The sequence below is a fragment of the Corvus brachyrhynchos genome, unplaced genomic scaffold, assembly GCF_000691975.1.
Source record: "Corvus brachyrhynchos isolate BGI_N302 unplaced genomic scaffold, ASM69197v1 scaffold633, whole genome shotgun sequence".
Taxonomy (NCBI): Eukaryota; Metazoa; Chordata; class Aves; order Passeriformes; family Corvidae; genus Corvus; species Corvus brachyrhynchos.
In genome coordinates, this window is record NW_008237435.1 from 1,896,535 (window position 1) to 1,913,499 (window position 16,965).

Below are 16,965 nucleotides of genomic sequence, written 5' to 3' on the forward strand. Positions count from 1 at the left end.
AGTTTGTATAAATGCAGTTGCTACCTTTAAGCTCAGTATTATCAAAGACAACCTCAAAGAAGTTCAGATCTGGGCAGGGAATGGTTTGAGGGTAATTCACACAGCAATGGATGAGCACTTCTGTGGCAGGGACTTCTGTTTAGTTGCACTCAAATTTAGCAGATTTCCAAGAAAACGAACTGCATGCTAGTTCCTAGATCCTAGACAATACAAAAGGCTTCTCGTTCACCTATTTAATGTTATGGAAAAATGAGGGACCTGAGACAGGAAAATTAGGTTCAGAATCTATTATTTTTGCTTAAATCTGTATAAATTGAATGTGTCTGCAGCTGCCAAGCTTGGATTGCAGTGTATCAGCAAGACATATTCAAAGAGTAGAATGAGTATATAAAAATCCAGAACAGGATACAAGAACCACTGAAACGGAATTTGTTAAAAAGGCTTGCCTTTATTTCAACATCACTTTTTCTTATTTTCTGCTTTAGGGTGGAAATAAGAACCATCCAGTGTTGAAAAAGAATTTGACAGCTAGTTTTAATACAGCATATGAAATGTGTATTTTCTTAATACCTAAGTGCATTTCCTGAAAAAAAAAAGTTGTTTTTTCCCACTCATCAAATTCTACTTCTGTATTATATGAGGCCAAGTTACACAATGAGCTTAGTTACACTAACCTTAATCAGTAAAGCACAAATAAAACCACTCTTAAGATTTGCTGCTTACATCACTAAAGTAAGCAAAAAGCACAGAGGAAAAGAAAATGGTGCAATAAGACAAAGGAAAAAGAAGACAAGCATGCAACACACAAGTATCATGCAAAAGCAGAACTAAGAGGAAAATTGAATAGCCCGTGATTTCTCACTCTCTCTTCCCATCCCTTCATCTCCTTTTAAAAGCCAGGAACAAAATAACATGTGTCTTTCCTCCTACCTGGTAGAAAGTCAGTTCTCTTTCTTCTTTTTCCTTGAAAAAATTGAAGAACTAAGGAAAGAAATAAAGGAAAACAACATTTACATCTTTTGTCAAAAGAACAGAAGAAAGCAACAGCATAATTATGTGTATCTAAGAGAAGTATTAAACTTTCTTCATTTACTACACTTCTCAAGCTCTGCAGGAAGTTCTTGGGCCCAATGCTCAGGCTCTTGGGGAACTGAAAACCCAGAGCCATTCTGATTGATAAAAGCCTGCAAACTCCAGCCTTATATGGCTCTGTGTGCTGTTTGAACATTCCCTTCTGAGATTTCTTCTTCATTCTCGTTTCACATATATACATCACAAAAAATAGAAAAAGAGGGTATCATTAATTTTGGCATCACTGGAAAGAGTTTTATTAGGGCTGCATGGCTTGCAGAAAGCAGCCAAAAACCACAGGGAAGCTTACTAGAGAAACTAACTCATGTTAGATAATTATCATGGGCCCATGGAAGCCTACAGAGAGACTGCTACTGACTACAGCTTCAAAAAAAACCAGTTTGGATCAGAGTGGAAATGAATTAATCTGTGTTTTTCTTGGTTCATTTCTCATGCTCAGGCGTAGCCTCCCATTGGTTTAAAAGTTAGCTCTGGAAACTTCCCATCCTACCGTTGTTTTGGAAAGTTTTGGGTTTGCTGTGGAGTATTTAAGAACTTTGTGTCCTTGGCAGTATCTTTTTCAAGTGACAGAGGCATATCACAGAGTTGTGCCTCCTCAAAAGTCACTTGTACACAAAGTGAATCAGAATCATACTTATAATCACACATCTGATCTCCATGAGCTTGGCTCATAGCAATGTACTAGATGAGTGCTTTGAATGTGACCTAGGCTTTTTTTAACTAAAGATTAAAAACCTTATACCAAAATATCTACCAAATAGTTTCTACAATTTCTATATTTATCAGCTTTGATGCAGAATTATTTTTCATTATAACATGAACACATCAGCTGGGTCTTTAAATAGAAAAAAAAAAAAAGAAGAAAACCCTACATCAAGGTTATCAAAACAATCCTTTTCAGGCAGTTTGCACACTTTCACTTAGGAAGTGAATAGCCTTTATAGTTTAAAACCATGATCTTCCTAGTACCTTACAAACAGCTAATCTAGGAAGAAAAACCTATCTATGAAAATTCTTGTAGAATTTAGATAACCATTAATAAAATGGTTTTTAAAAAATTTTTCATATGAATGAATTAAGCTTATACATCATAGTAAAGACAAACTGGGAATATACATTTCTGTCAGGAATTATTGAAGCATTCAGTATTCCCCAAAAGAAATCCACTACACTGTTACAGAGACTAAATAACATTTCAAAGTGGTTTTAATTAGATTTTGTACTTAACCTCTTCTGTGACCAGTTCTTTGTAAATCCCTTTTATTTCCTGCTACCATGCTGTGATACTGCTTTCTTATGAATGAGGAACTAAGTAAACAAGCTGTGCTGAATATGTGAGTGATTAGGGAATAGTTTACTATGAATTATGGATTTGTTAAAGGAAAGTGGTCTATACCTGTTCCAGTGTTTGAAACAAGTATTTAAAACCTTTCCTTTAAAGAGGTTCTGCAACTTCACAAATTTTCAGCCTATGGAAAATACATGGTTGATACTAGGATGGGGTACTTTCAAAAACATTCACTTACATAATCTTTGTTCCTGGATTAATGTGTTATTCTAGAAGGCTTATTTAACAGAGATTTGTGCTTATATCTGAATTCTGCCATGTATCTGTTTCATCAAGAAGTTCCTAAATAACTCTGCAGAAATGCAGACATTAATACAGATACAAAGTACTGTATTAGAGAGTTCTGCTTATCTTCTTGCTTAGTTCCATGGTGAAACCTAGATGCACAAAATTTCCTATTTTCTTCACTACTTTCATTTCCATTCAAAGCATGCCCAGCATTCACCCCCCACAACCCACAGCTTTCCCTGTGCTCTGCCAGTTTGGGCAATCAGAAAAACACAATCCTGGATACACCCAGGTAAAGTACTGTTGGAAAAATATATATGTACTATCTACTGGGAAACTTTCAGCAATGTTATTGCTCATGTTTAATCCCCTAAAATTTGCTTCTTCTAGACAAACTTATTGATTCCTACAAGTTTGAGGGCTTTTCTTTTTCATTTATTTATTTATTAGAAGAATTTTTGAATTTAGTCTTTCATATTGGATGCCAGCTCAAAACTCTAGTTCTGAAATTTGGTACAAGCTCAGCATTAAGTTTTTTTTTTAAATTGCCTTAGTCCATGCTCACCTCATCATCTTTCATCTGTGATGGTAACAGAAGGATTCACAATGCATTCAAAGGCTAGCAGAGAAGAATTACTAAAATGGAAGATGCCTCACAGCAAACTCCCCACCAGCAGTTCCCTCCTAAAGACCTTCAGCTTCATGAGCCTACATCATCAGGAGACAAGTGTTTCACTGTCAAGGGAAGAGACTTCAAGATTTCTAAATTAAAATCTGAGTTCCACCAAGATGCTAGAGAGAAGCCAAAGCTGTCAATAGCAGGCAGAGTCTAACAGAGACACAACATCCCTGTTTACCAAATGGACTGCGATATTCCAAACTATTCTGAATACAATGCTGAATTGAGAGTGCCTGGCACCAGCCCAAGCCTGCAGTGAAAACTGAGTGGAGAATCGTGTTAGGGAGAGCAGCAGTCACTTTGGAGCAGGAGCTTGCCAACATTGGATGGAGTTGTGCCATGGCTGCAGTTCATACCTGGGCTTTCTGCAGTACCCTGCCCCAGGCTGTGCTCCTGTGGTGACTACAGTCACCCTGGAGTAGTGCTGACCTACCTTCCTCTCCTGATAATGCTACCTCTGCATTATTTAGATTTTAGTTCTGATTCAGCTTAACTGACTCTTGCTTAATTCTTCCAAGAAGGAGTAGTTTGCTCTGATACAGTAGGCCCAGTCAGTCAAGCAAGTAAATTCTTTACTGTGGGGATGGTGAGGCACTGGAACACACTGTCCAGAGAAATTGTACATGCCCCACTCCTGGAAGTGTTCAAGGCCAGGCTGGACAGGACTTTGAGCAACCTGGTCTAGCAGGTGTCCCTGCCCATGGCAAGGGGCTTGGAACTAAATGATCTTTAAGGTCCCTTCCAACCCAAATCGTTCTGTGATTGTATGGTGATGGAGATAGAGAGGCAGATGATACAACCAAAATTAATCCACTGCAAACTGACTCTTCTCCAGCCCTCTGGCAGGACCGTGACAAAACCAATTAAAGCAATGGACAAAACGGGTCATTACATAAAAGAGATCCATGAGTCTATATAGCTTGAAATATCTGAAATTATTTTTATTCAGTTGAACATATCAAGACAAAACCTCAACATTCCCTTTTGTCATTACTGACATTGGAAAAGAAGAAAATAACCTGTATATACTTTTGAAAATATACTCACTGGTACAAATCTGTTATGGCTGAAATGGGTGTAAATTCAGTTATTGAACAAGTATCCTCAATCCCAAACTATTTCTTAAGACACAATGTGGCTGAACCATTCAGATTTGTTCAGCTTGGTTGGAAAAAGCCCTTAGGCTATGTCTGTTTTAGTAAATTAAACATTCTAGTGAATTAATAGCTTTAGAAAATCTTCCCAAGAAGTCAAACTCAACAGATGATGTAGTAGAGGGTTACAGGAATGGTTCTGGTCTGGGCCAAAGATTATTCCCTCAGACAACTCACTGTCATCACTTGGGAAAATTTGTAGGTCATGGGCACTTGCTGGTAGGCAGCTGCATAAGACTGGCCAGTTTTGAAGGATGAGAGGGTTTAACAGCATGGACACAGGCTACTCTGTGCTAGTTGGCTTCAAAGGAATAACATTTTTGTGTAATTCTCTATGACAAGAAATGTCTTAGAATGTTTTGGTCTTGAAAACATCTGAGTTATTGAAATGCAGATGATCTGATACAGGGGTCTGGTCTCCAACAGGTCCATACCAAGTGACAGCCCAGATCTCTCCTGTTATCTCTCTCCACCTGTGACAGCAGGAGGGCCAAGCAGAGACTTTTGCACTTCCCCACAGAATATCCAAGCTGTTCCTGGCCTCCTCATTTTATACCCAGGAGTGGATTCCAACTTGAGACAATTCAGAAGCCCATTTTTCCCCTCACAAGCCCATAACTGAAAAGCCTGGTGTGTTAATTTCACGTCTTGTTTAGTGAAAAGATGTTTTCTGCTAGTGCTTGGCAAAGGTTTCAAGGTGTCTGGGTGCCTGAGCTGCCTTCTACCTGCAGTGGGAAGATCCCCAGGAGTCCTCCCTGCAGTTGCTCAGCTGTTCCTGGCTTAGCTCCTGTAGGTCCCGTTTCAAGTCAGCCTTTTCCCAGCTACTGTTTCCTGGGATCCCTGCGGCTGCAGCAGCTGTTCACTTCTCTTGGTCTCCCTTTTCTGGGAGAGGTTTGTCCTTCTCACCAGCTGCCCTCTCCCATTCCCCAAGCTATTCAAGTCCCAGCCCTGCTTCCTTATCTCTTCCCAGTTCCTTCTGCAACCACTTCCCAAGCCCTGCCACTCTCCCTCCACAGCCAGTCAGGAGGGAGCTGGCTCTGCCTTTGTAGCTCACTCCCCACCCTTGGAACACCACCATCTCCCTGCCTGTGCCGAGAAGGATCCCAGTCATAGTCCTAGGTGGTCTTGTCCAATATTACACACTTGTCCAGAGCATTTTGTTTCAGCAGAAAGTCCAACTGAGACAAAGGACAGCTATGAGAGAAATGTTGAAAAATAATTTATCTCTTTTGCATAAAAAATTTAAAATGCAGATTTGCTGGTCTGAAATGTCTTGGGTGAAATATAACTGCTCTAATAAGCAATACACCCTCTATGGCTAGCAGTATTCTGCATACAATCAGAGAGCAGAAGTGTGCAATTCAGTTAATTTTTATAATTTTTATAATTTTTATAATTTTTATAATTGTAGCATAATTAATGCACATTCTGTGAAACTGTTATGTTGCAATAAGATACCTCCTGCAAACTCAGTCAGAAAAATCCAGTGAACTTAGTTTTTGAGTACAGCTACAGAAGCAAAGACATGGAGAACATCTCATAAAGTTGTTTTTAGAAAAACAAAAATATGTTATCCAAGAAGGAATTTATTGCATACAGCTATTTCAGGACAGAGTTATGGTTTTATCTGAAACAACTCTTTTTAATATAACATGCTTAATTCTATTTTACTAACTTTTTTTTTCATTTGAAGTGTTTGTTTATTTCAGACTTTGCTCCATATTAGAATACTTTTTGCTGTAATGATTTGTAGCTTCAATAAATGGATCACATTAATGACCAGTTAACCTTTCTGCAAAGGCACTGTACCAGGTTTCATAATACTGACTTCCAATGTGAGAAAAGCCAACTGCATACAGATCTGAAATAAATATTAATTTGTTAAATCATGTTTGCTAAACTCCGGGTTAAGAAAAAAAAGGATCTTTAGTCTTTGCAGAATGTATACAATAAGGAACACTTACATTCCTTTCATAGGTAAATTTTTAGAAGATGTACAACTTCCTGCTAAAGGCCATTTATAATTGAAGGATTCCTGAAATTAAACAGTTAGATGCAATAACATTTGTTCAAAGTTGAGAAAGAAATGGCAATTTGCCACATTCTTAAGATCATGTAATTGAGTGAAATCTGGAATTTAATACCTCAGCAGATGACAAGTTCAAGGATGACCCTGTTTTACAAAAGCCCAGTTGGAACGCATAAAGCCATCTGATTTTGAGTTTTCATGTGAAACATTTTAGAGCAGCAGGATTAATGAATGTATGAGAATGTGTCCTTGGATTAGAATGCATTCCTTTAGAATGAGAATAAGAAATATGAGAAATATTAAAAAGAAAACAAATGCGGCATTGTTAATTTCTTGCTATGTGACTGAAACACTTGTAACTAAGTGTCTACAATATGACTTCAGTAGTGGCTCATTTTCTCACAATGCACCTGCATGTCTTGGAAACAGTTGTAAACAGTACATGATTCTGCTAAGAGACAGAGCCCATAAACTGCCATTAAACTCTGCTTAGTCTTCTGTAAGTGCTGGTAGATTCCTCCTCTGGAACTAACAAGATAATAAATATAAATCTTCTCACATTTCTAGTTTAGACCACAGCAATTTCTATCTGAGAACAGACCTTTGTAAGGAGATGAAAAATGTCATTTAAAGGCATGTGGGATAGTCATGAAACCCTACATTTAGGGAACACAATAAATTGGAACTTTGGGTTAAATGAACACTAGCATCACATCTGCCACACAGATCTTTATCTCCACCTTACATTCCTTAGTTAAGTTAATATAAGAATACCTGATAAGAATAGGGGTCAGTGAAAAATATTTTAGATCACTGCTACATTTATTTAAAAAAAAAGAAAGAAAGAAAGGAAAAGAAAAATCTAAGACAAGGCAAAATTTTCTGAATTGTGAACTTAATTTAAGTTCACAGTTTGCTTCAAAGTGTCCCAGCTGTTCTATTAGATAATTCCTTGGCTAAGGATCACTCTGTTAATAAGAATGAAAATGTTCACACTCTCTAATAACAAAGCATAACTACTGAAGAAAGTGAATTATCGCAAGCATTCAAGATGCCCACGATGCTAACTTTTTCCCATTACTCTATCTGTATCCTGAGCCAGAAAACAAACCCTAACATGCTGTTGGGTTCAGTATTTTAGCAGTTTATGTAAAAAAGAGAGCAGTGACCAAAGTAACAGCAAAAAAACTTCCGCTGATTGCAGAAAATAGATGTTCTTTAAAGAGTGGAGGGCTGGACACTACATTCCTCTAAAACTTGCAGGATGTATTTACTGCCTCTTGTAATTGCCATAGGTCTGACCCTTCTGGAGTTTTTTCACTAAAGCAAAGTTCACTTTACTAAAATACTCTAAAACATCCCGGCTCTCAAAATTCACTTCTTTGGAAAGACACTACAAACACCTACATAGTGGAAAGCACGGGAGGAGTTATGGCATCATTGGCGGTCCATGACAAAAACACAGGTGGGGGTGTTGATAAACATGTTCAAGCCGCAGCTGCTGCTGGTTCTGATGGGAAAAATGCTCTTCTGGGGATTAGGAATATACTGTAATCATGCCAGCCAAAACATGCATGACAGTTGAAAAGGAAAAGAGAGCAGCTATATAAACGGCCATGGTAACCTAAGTGCTTTCTTTTAAATTTGCAAAAGAAATACCTTCTGTAAGCTTTTGTCTCTTTTTCCTACTGCCAAGGTCTTCATAAGAACATGAAGAATAATTATAGTAAATTGCAAATGCTTTTTAGTAACTTGCTGGAAAATTATTTTAGCCCTGCTGGGATTTAATTCATAAAGTAGCCTGAACTCCTGCAGAGCAGAAAACATGTACCCCTTTTTCCATTAGACTACTCAGGGAGTAAGGGGTACTCATCCTGAGAAAGGACACCAGAATCTATTCTGGGGCACTTCGAGATGAAGCATGCACTCATTATTCTTTTACCACAGAAGACATTTCATACCACATATGATATGCATGGCTGACATAGAGTAATACTATATCTACATTTTTCAAGCAGACAGAGTAGCTGATGTGTCCTTTTCCAGGGCAGATGTTTTCCAGATATGCTATTGTCACTCATTAGGATAGTAAGTAAGACTTGTATGAGTTATGGTATGGTAAATACTATATATGCCAGCTCATCCGTAAAATACTATGGATTTCTTAGATAATTCTCCTTCTGGTCATCTTTAATCATTTCAATATGACTAGTTTCCTTATGAACCCAGCACAACTTTTATATATACCAGTAGCAGTATAAGCACTACATGAGAAACAAACTGACTGGAATTTTTATGGAGTTTTTGAGTAAATGTATTTATTCTGTCCTGCACCTGATCATACCCCTTCACTTATGTCAGAGGAAATGGAGAAAGCTGCAATATTTTAATACCCTAATTGCATTAGCAGAAGGGATGAAATGGTACAATTACATCCAAGTACATTGTACAGTCTAACACAGTATGCTTTCTTTTGCTGTCTTTGCCACAATAATGACTGCAGAACCATCTTAGTGGCTTCTTTTGTATTATTTGATTTTATTTTGGGAATGTTGATTCTGTTTCTGGATAGATTCTCCAGTTTGTTAAGCTGGTGCAAATATGTTTCTGTTTCATAGAAATGTAAAATTGCTGTTCATTATGATGGCTCTGTTGTCCCAAATGAGTCAAAACTCGAATTTCCAAACCACATCATTGAATTTACAACGTCTGTGCTGCATCTACAGTGCAAAGAGATGAAAGTTGTTATCCCCCCTGGGCCTAAGGGAGTCTTGGGGAGCTCGAACACACAAGCCTTCAGCATAGTTCTGTAGCCTCAGCTCTGAGACTGCACAACAGGATAATGTGTGCATGCTGCTGGTATGAATTTAAACTCTTTTTTGTTTTTTTCCAGCGGGAGGCTAAAGGATTCAGACTGTATCAGGACTGGACAGAATATTAAAGCTGGAAGTGCATAACAACCTCTCACAGATAAAGAAACATGGAATTACGTCCTGTGCCCCAGGTTGAATGCATTTGCCTCCATCAAACCTGGGGAGTTGGTACTTGGGACAATTTCAAGGAGTGACTCAAGCCATTCTGCTCCAAATGCCGCCCCTTCTGCAGGACTGTGACTCAGAAGCTGAATTGCCAGCATTCTCCTGGAAAGCTGTGAGGTGTGGCTACAGAATGTCTCCCTCCCTCTTTCCTCCCTTCCTTTCATCCTGTAGGAGGTAACCAGTGGCTCAGGAGACTGCCTGGCTTGGCTTCCCTGTCTTGGTCTTTCCCTCTTGTCAGAGCCAGTCAGTCTTTTTCTGAAATGGCTGTCCCCCTATTGAAGGGAAGGGTGATCCTTTGTCTGGCAAGTTTTGTAGCTCTTTCTAGCTTAGATCACATTCAGACAGAGCTTAGTGCACAAAATATGGAGTTATCTCTATCTCTTCTGAAAATGAAATGTCTCTAGTGTAGTTACCTCTGCAGTCACCCACTATATTCATGAAGTCACCACCAGATCTTTCTAGAGTCAATGAAGACAAGTACAGCCATTAATGTGTCAGTCAGTTTAACTACTTTAGCTGCATGTTTTAGGAGGAAATTATTAATCTAAATGCAAGGCAAGGTTTATTATGCCCCAGAAAAAACTGAAAGCACCATAAACTATCTTCTAATTCACTGTTCCTCCCTCAAATTACTTCTGTTCTTCAGAAGTCTTCATTTTGTTCCTTCTTCCAATGGTTTTTGCTCTTCCTTTTCTGCTTCCTGAGCTTCTGCCCACACCTGATGATATCAGTCTTCCTAAAAATTGTCCTTGAGCCCTCCTACTTTAGAGCAACTGCTCCCAACCACCCACCTATTCACTATTTCTCTCTCCTCTTCCCATGTCCCAGAGCTCTGTTTCTTCACCAGCTGCATTTGAACACACTTTCAGATGGTCCTGGTACCCCTGCAGTGTCAGTGGTTAAAAAAATAAAATCTCCTCCTCAGCATTTGTGAGATTGGGCTCTTTATAATGACATTAAGTATACCAAAGTCTTCAAATAGTTTCTGGAAATCCTCCTCCACTGAAGACTGGGTTTCTTGTTTCAGGTTTAGGCACACTTTTTTGTCCTTTTTCATGCTAAAATGAATATTCCTGACATGATCATGAACTGTCCACACACCTAAAACACCTCTGCTAATCCAGTTTGAAACACGTCTTGCTTTTCCAGTTTTGTCTTGCCCTTGCTGGATACCTTTTCTTTGACAAACAGAAAGAAAAAATTGTCAAAGTAGTCAAGAACCATTTACTAAGCATTACTAATTATTAGATTCATGTTCCCTTGCTAGCCATGTCTTTAAGCTAATTAGGCAACTTAGGCTTCATTTCATATTTAGTGTATTGCTCACTCCATTAGAGGGAACAGCATCTTGCCACAGAGCTTCCAGGCAGCAGAGGCTCACCCTCCCTAAATCCTGACAGGGAATGAAATATGTTAGTGCCTTTTTGTGGGTGTTTTGTTGTTGCTTTTGTTGTTGTTGGTTGGTTGATTGTTTTTGTCAGAAGAAATTAACCGTTTTTCTCCTCATTCAAAGATTTTGGGAAGTCTTTACCTTGCTGTGCATTAGTAAAATGGGAAGTTTTGTACATTGTCATTCTGATATTACACTCTTCTCTAGAAATATATTTTCATACACTGTCACAGAAGAAATACTGAGCTAGAGCATCTTGCTCCAGTTACTGGGTTGAGTCCAGGAGAGTACTTGTATGGTCTGGCTGTATGCAAGTCTTCAAGCAGTATCAAAGGAAAAATATGAAAAACCAGCTGATTGGAGTTGTTGCTATAATATTTGTGTCCTCCTGGACACAAACATGGTTTTGAAGCCCTTGATAATTTGATGTTCTTCAGGGAGATCACTAGATTGGCCTGTGAGGAGAAGCTCAGTTTGTTAGCAAACCACACCAGATCTTTGTGAGAAACCACCTTTGTGACTCATAGGCATTCCTATGCTCTCAGTCATGAGCAGATGAATCCCCACACAAAATGTGCTATACAGGTAGGGCTTCAAAGCCTGCAGCACAAATTATTTTGAAGTTTCTATTTAGAAAATCACTTTCTAATGCAACAGCTCAGAGTGAGGGGTCCTGGCCAGCTGGAGTCCATGAAGTCTTCATAGAACATTTTTCATGTGGTTGTCTTGTACTGTACTGTGGGTGAATTTTGTTATGTGGCCATTCCCACTACTGAGATCTCACTTCATGAATGACTTTATGGAATCTCTGCTCTAACTTTTACTGCACAGGGGCTTCAATAATAAAGGTTTCTGCATGACATATGTTCAAACAGATTGCAGCTCTTTTAATGCTCAAATATATGTGTTAGGGATGCTGTACATAACAGATGAAAACATGTTTGTTTTCAGATGTATGTATTTGCAAGTGCATTAATCAAGAAGCAAAGCTAAGAAAAGTTTGATGAAAAGAAGTTGGGTTTATGAAGAATCAAAACCATGCATTCACTGTAATTTACATTTTCAAGTCTGAAAATAAAATCCAAAGCTTAGTTATCACAGCAGTCTTCCCTCCTCACCCTTGTTGCCATAACACACATCTGGCAGACAGGTGTATGTTCTCAAAATCTGAACTTTCTCAACATGTCTCAGATCAATCTCTCAGGATTTTTAATCACTGTCAGGGTAGTCAGGCTCCATATCATTCTCAATAAAAAATGTTAAGCTTATTATCTGGCATTTATTTTTCAGATCAGCTTTGAAGAACATTCAATACACTGAACTTAGGCAGTGCCTCTGCTTCCTGCTGCATCAATAACATATCTTCAGAGTAAACACTAGATGGTGGAAAAGTCAAGAGCAGATTAGGAAGAATTACAGATGCCCAAGCACATTAGCTTTCCTCTACTCTTTTTTTTTTTTTTTTTTTTGACAAATTAAATTGTCATGATACTAGATTTTGAATGGAAAATTATCACTTGACTCCTCTGGTTTCTCCCACAAACTCTTGCTGCTACTTTCATGTACAGTGTTAGGCATGATACCGAGTGAAGTTTTATTACTGATTTTCATAATCAGGACAAAACATCTAGGTTGTACACAATTCTGGCAGACACAAGTGGCTCTAGAAGGAATAGCTCCTTCTGTAGAAAACCATATTCTGCCAAATTTTCTTCTGGCAGAAAAAAATTACTGGAATTCAAATTACTGGAATTTTCATAGGATAAATGTAGCAGGGTGAAAAAGTAGGTCCATAATTATAATTATAGAAAGCAGGTGCATTGCAGAAAAAAATGAAATGTAGGACTTTTTACTCATTTCTATTATTCTAGCTTCTTCTAAAGAGGCTGCTCAAAATACAGGAAAGTTTTTACCCATGTAATCATTGGATACCCTCTTTGCATGTGACTTATGCATGTGACAACATTGAAAACTGCAAGTATAGTAATTTGCTTGTAGGAGGAGATATCAGTGTACAGAAGATTTTAATGAAGTGGGTTTGTGTGGAAATCCAACACATATGGAGGCTCTGTGAGAATCATGTGTAGTTTGAAGTTTAATTGAGCTTATTAATACTCTTTAGTAATGTTCAGCACTTCCAGCTGCTTACAGTGCACAGCTCAGGTGTATCGAAGAGCTAAGCATCAACTAAACAATCAAGTGTTACTGGAGTGAAATCATCTTTCACTAGTGAAACCTGGAAGCTGATGGTACTAAAGAGCCAGGTCACACATAGTCAGGCTTTGTACCACACAGCATCAGTGATAAAACTTACATCATACCTATTGATATTATGCCTATAGTAATTTAATCATTAATGTACAAGAATTTCCCATGTAAGAATTAAGAAACTGTACTAACCTTTAAAGATCTCCATATGGTTGGTCAATCTTTTATCATTATTTTTTTCTACTTATGAACATAGGAGCTACACCTGGAGCAAGTCTGAGATAAAGCTGCCTGTAAAATTCTCTATTAAAAAAAAAAAAAATTATTTCACTACAACAGGATAACCTGCTGTATTCCTCTCCCAATTTAGCATTCTCCAAGCTGCTAGTATCAATTTTTAATCAATTGATGTAGGGGTGTAACTTCACAGATTCCTCTGACTGAGAGATCCTGGATCTACCTTAAACTTTTGTTTTTCATTGTCCCATAAATTATTGATACTCCAGACTATTCCTACTGTATGTACAACTACTATGTCACATGCTCTATAGCATTTATGGACTCTCCTTTTTAATCTTTTCCCAAGCTTAGATCTCATGAGATACAATTAATAATTTTTCATTAATGGTAACACAAACAGAAAAGCTCTTGGCCATCTTCCAAGCTTTTCCCTGTTGTGCTAAGGTAATATCTGCTTTTATGTCCTTTCCCATTTCTACACAATGGCAGCCTTGTTTTCTAGCTTCATTAGAACATTACACAGAGAAGAGATCAAGCCTTTTAAGATGGTCTTTCCACTCTTTTGAGTTTCTGTCCTTCTTGCATAAGGCTAGGCATTATAAATTGGAAGTATAGTCCAAACTGGTGTATTAATAAGTCCCATGAGTGCTTTGATGCATCATTACAGAATAATTTGCCAACAATTGAATGTTCTTTTTTTCCCCTGAGTGCTGAATTTGATAAATTTACAAAAAATTTTTGATTATTTTTCATGAGCGTAAGCAAGGAAGTAGAGGACCTACGAGTTCTAGGTAAAATATTTCACTGCAGGAGCTGAAACACCTGCTACAGCTGCTGTATTTCACCACTGTAAGAAATAAAAAGGGAGAAAAGTCTGATGTTTGCCTACAGCAGCACTGCTGGCCTGTACCAACCTCAGTCCAACACTCTCAGTGCAGGGCGGTCAGCAGCAGCCACTGTAATGAAAGCTGTTCTGTTCTGACGTTACCAGCGTGATTTTAAGAAAAGGAAGATGAGAAAGTGTGTTTAAAGCACTGACATCATACTATAAAAGGCAAGATTAAAGCAATAGCAGACTGTAATGAACTGTGCAACAAAACAGTCTGCAGTGCCTCTCAGCAGTACTTCCTAAGACACTGATGAGCAAACACTACCACTGTTGAACAAACAAAACTGACATCTGAAACATAAGCAGAGATGAGGGTGATCCCTTTGCTGAGAAAACAGTTGTATCTGTTTAAGAAATAGTTGCTGCTCACACCAAAAAATCTAGAAATTGTCACAGAGGTTGGAGGAATCATTGCAAACCATTTTGAACTTTATTGAAATATCAAGCCAAGAGAACAGTGGTTCAGTGCCATGTGAGGTTGATCACAGATTCCAAAATCCGTATGCAATTAAATTAATAATAAAATAGAGAATAAAAAAAGAATAAGATAAAAATTAAGAATAAAATAGAAAGTTAAGAATAAAATAGAGAATTTTTATACTGGTGTGAAACTAACTTGGCAAAAGCATCTCTGAAAGAAGGCAAAAACCTTTTGTTTATACCTGCACTAATCATATAAAATAGTTTGCACAAACAATAAAGCTCTGTCTTCTGTGACTTATTAATAGACATTCAAGTAGACATAATCTTAACTCCATAATCCTAATTTAAGATGACTCCTGAAATCTGAAAAATAAAGGATATTTCCAAGTCAAAGATCTTAAGGACTCCATTTTTATTATATTAATGTTATGATTCATGTGATCCATGCATTTAAAACTCCCTATCATCCTCTGTTGCTGTCTTTTGTCCCTGAGGAAAAGTCACACAGTGGTTGCATGGTGATTATTGCTAACACAATGTATATGAGTTTGAGATTGGCCATGTTGCAGTAGATGTATGTGCAGTCCTGACAGCAACATAAGACACCATAAACAATAAAGAGGCTTCTTGTCAAAAATACAATGAAACAAAAGATCAGCATACAATGTGGGCAACACAATCTCTGTTAGAAACTGAGTGAATTTGTATAGAAATCCTTGAGAAACAGAGACAATGAGAGGGACAATAAAGTGTCCTATCAGGAAGGATGCTTTTTACCATAGCATTTAATGAACTTTTAACACACCCGGCTACTGCATTAGCTGTCAATCAGCTCAGCCACACATCCTAAGTGAACTTCCTTCATCTCCTTGATAAATAGTTTACTGCAATTTTGAATATGGTGCCATTCGTCTACCAAACACAACTCCCATCAGAGTTCCACAGGTGCTTAGTGATGCTCGCTCATGAGCTTTTCTTAAGTTACTTGTGAAAATACACAAAATCTTAAGTATGTCCTGAGGATGAAATGCTGAAAAATTCAGTTACCTGTGGAAGACCAACACAATAATATTGTCTGTAGATAGTGCACTTACACACTAGTATTCAGTAGTTCATTGTGCTTGTCTTTTGTGGAAATAGCAGTACATGCAGAGGAGTTTGACATCACATTGAGTAACTGTTAGTAATAGTAAAGTCACCATTATGGTTGATGAAAATCAATGAATGAGATCAGTCTGTGTGTGCCCCAGACAGGATGAGAGAAAGAACGATGAAAGCAGAAGGCATGCAACAGACTGAAAACACAAGGCTGACAAAAATTACATCCATTTCTTGTCACCTTTTTGTTAAGTTACTCTCTAGAAAGCCAGCAATATCTTTATAACCAACAATTTGAAATTCACTAGCCATTTTTTTAGTGCAGGAATGAAAATGAATGGTCTTTCCAAAAATCCACCTGTTGTCATGGAATCCATCTGGCTAACTTGGAGAGATATAAATTATCTCCAGATGAGAACCAGGGAAAGTACAACATAAAATGCAGAAATACAACCATTGTAAAAGTATGAACATATATGGATGTAAGACAGACAGCACCAGGGACTCTTGAAAGGTACAGACAACACTGAGGGACTGACCTTCAATGCGGGTCATTGAGGTTCCAGAAAAGGTGTTCAAGTATTTGTCCAAATTGGGAAAAGAAATGTGTCTTCTGGTAGCAGAGAGGTAGCAGAGAAGAAAATATAAGCATTAAAAAGCAGAGATACCAGGCCAAAAAAACCACGTCTGCCCCACTCTGAGGGAGGAGACCCAAGAGCAAAGGGAAGACAGGTGTGCTCCCAGATGTGCCGTGTGTTTACACGGCTGCCATGCAGACAACCTGCACACTGTCTAAAGGCAGGCAATGAGGAAGGCCGTGCAAGCAGTCAGGCCAGAGTGTAAAGGATACTTAAGGTGCTTTCAGCTACATTTGAGACTGTGGCTCTGGATTGGTTGGCTGAGCAGATAATGTGGTCCTTACAGAAGTGTCAGGATGCTCCCCATTATGCAGCAATTTCATTGAACTGAACTAAGCTGAGTTGGCTTAGGACAGTTTAAACAGACATGTTAGAATTTATGTGAATGGATGGATAATCAAAAATCACAACTTGTTACCAGAACTGCTTTGGAAATGTAATGCATGTCCGACAACACATGTATCCTTTCTGACAACCAGCCACAAAGACTTTATGGATGATATTTCTACAA

General features: G+C 38.1%; 1 long non-coding RNA gene across 1 annotated transcript in view; it reads left to right on the top strand.

Annotated features, from left to right (window-relative positions):
- The window catches only part of LOC108445974, a 27,630-nt gene extending 12,351 nt beyond the window's left edge, over positions 1-15,279 (top strand). The window contains exons 2-3 of the long non-coding RNA XR_001861069.1: positions 7,826-7,995; positions 9,424-15,279. This is a non-coding gene — a long non-coding RNA (uncharacterized LOC108445974). The remainder of the gene's footprint in view (positions 1-7,825; positions 7,996-9,423) is intronic.
- Positions 15,280-16,965: the final 1,686 nt, after the last annotated feature.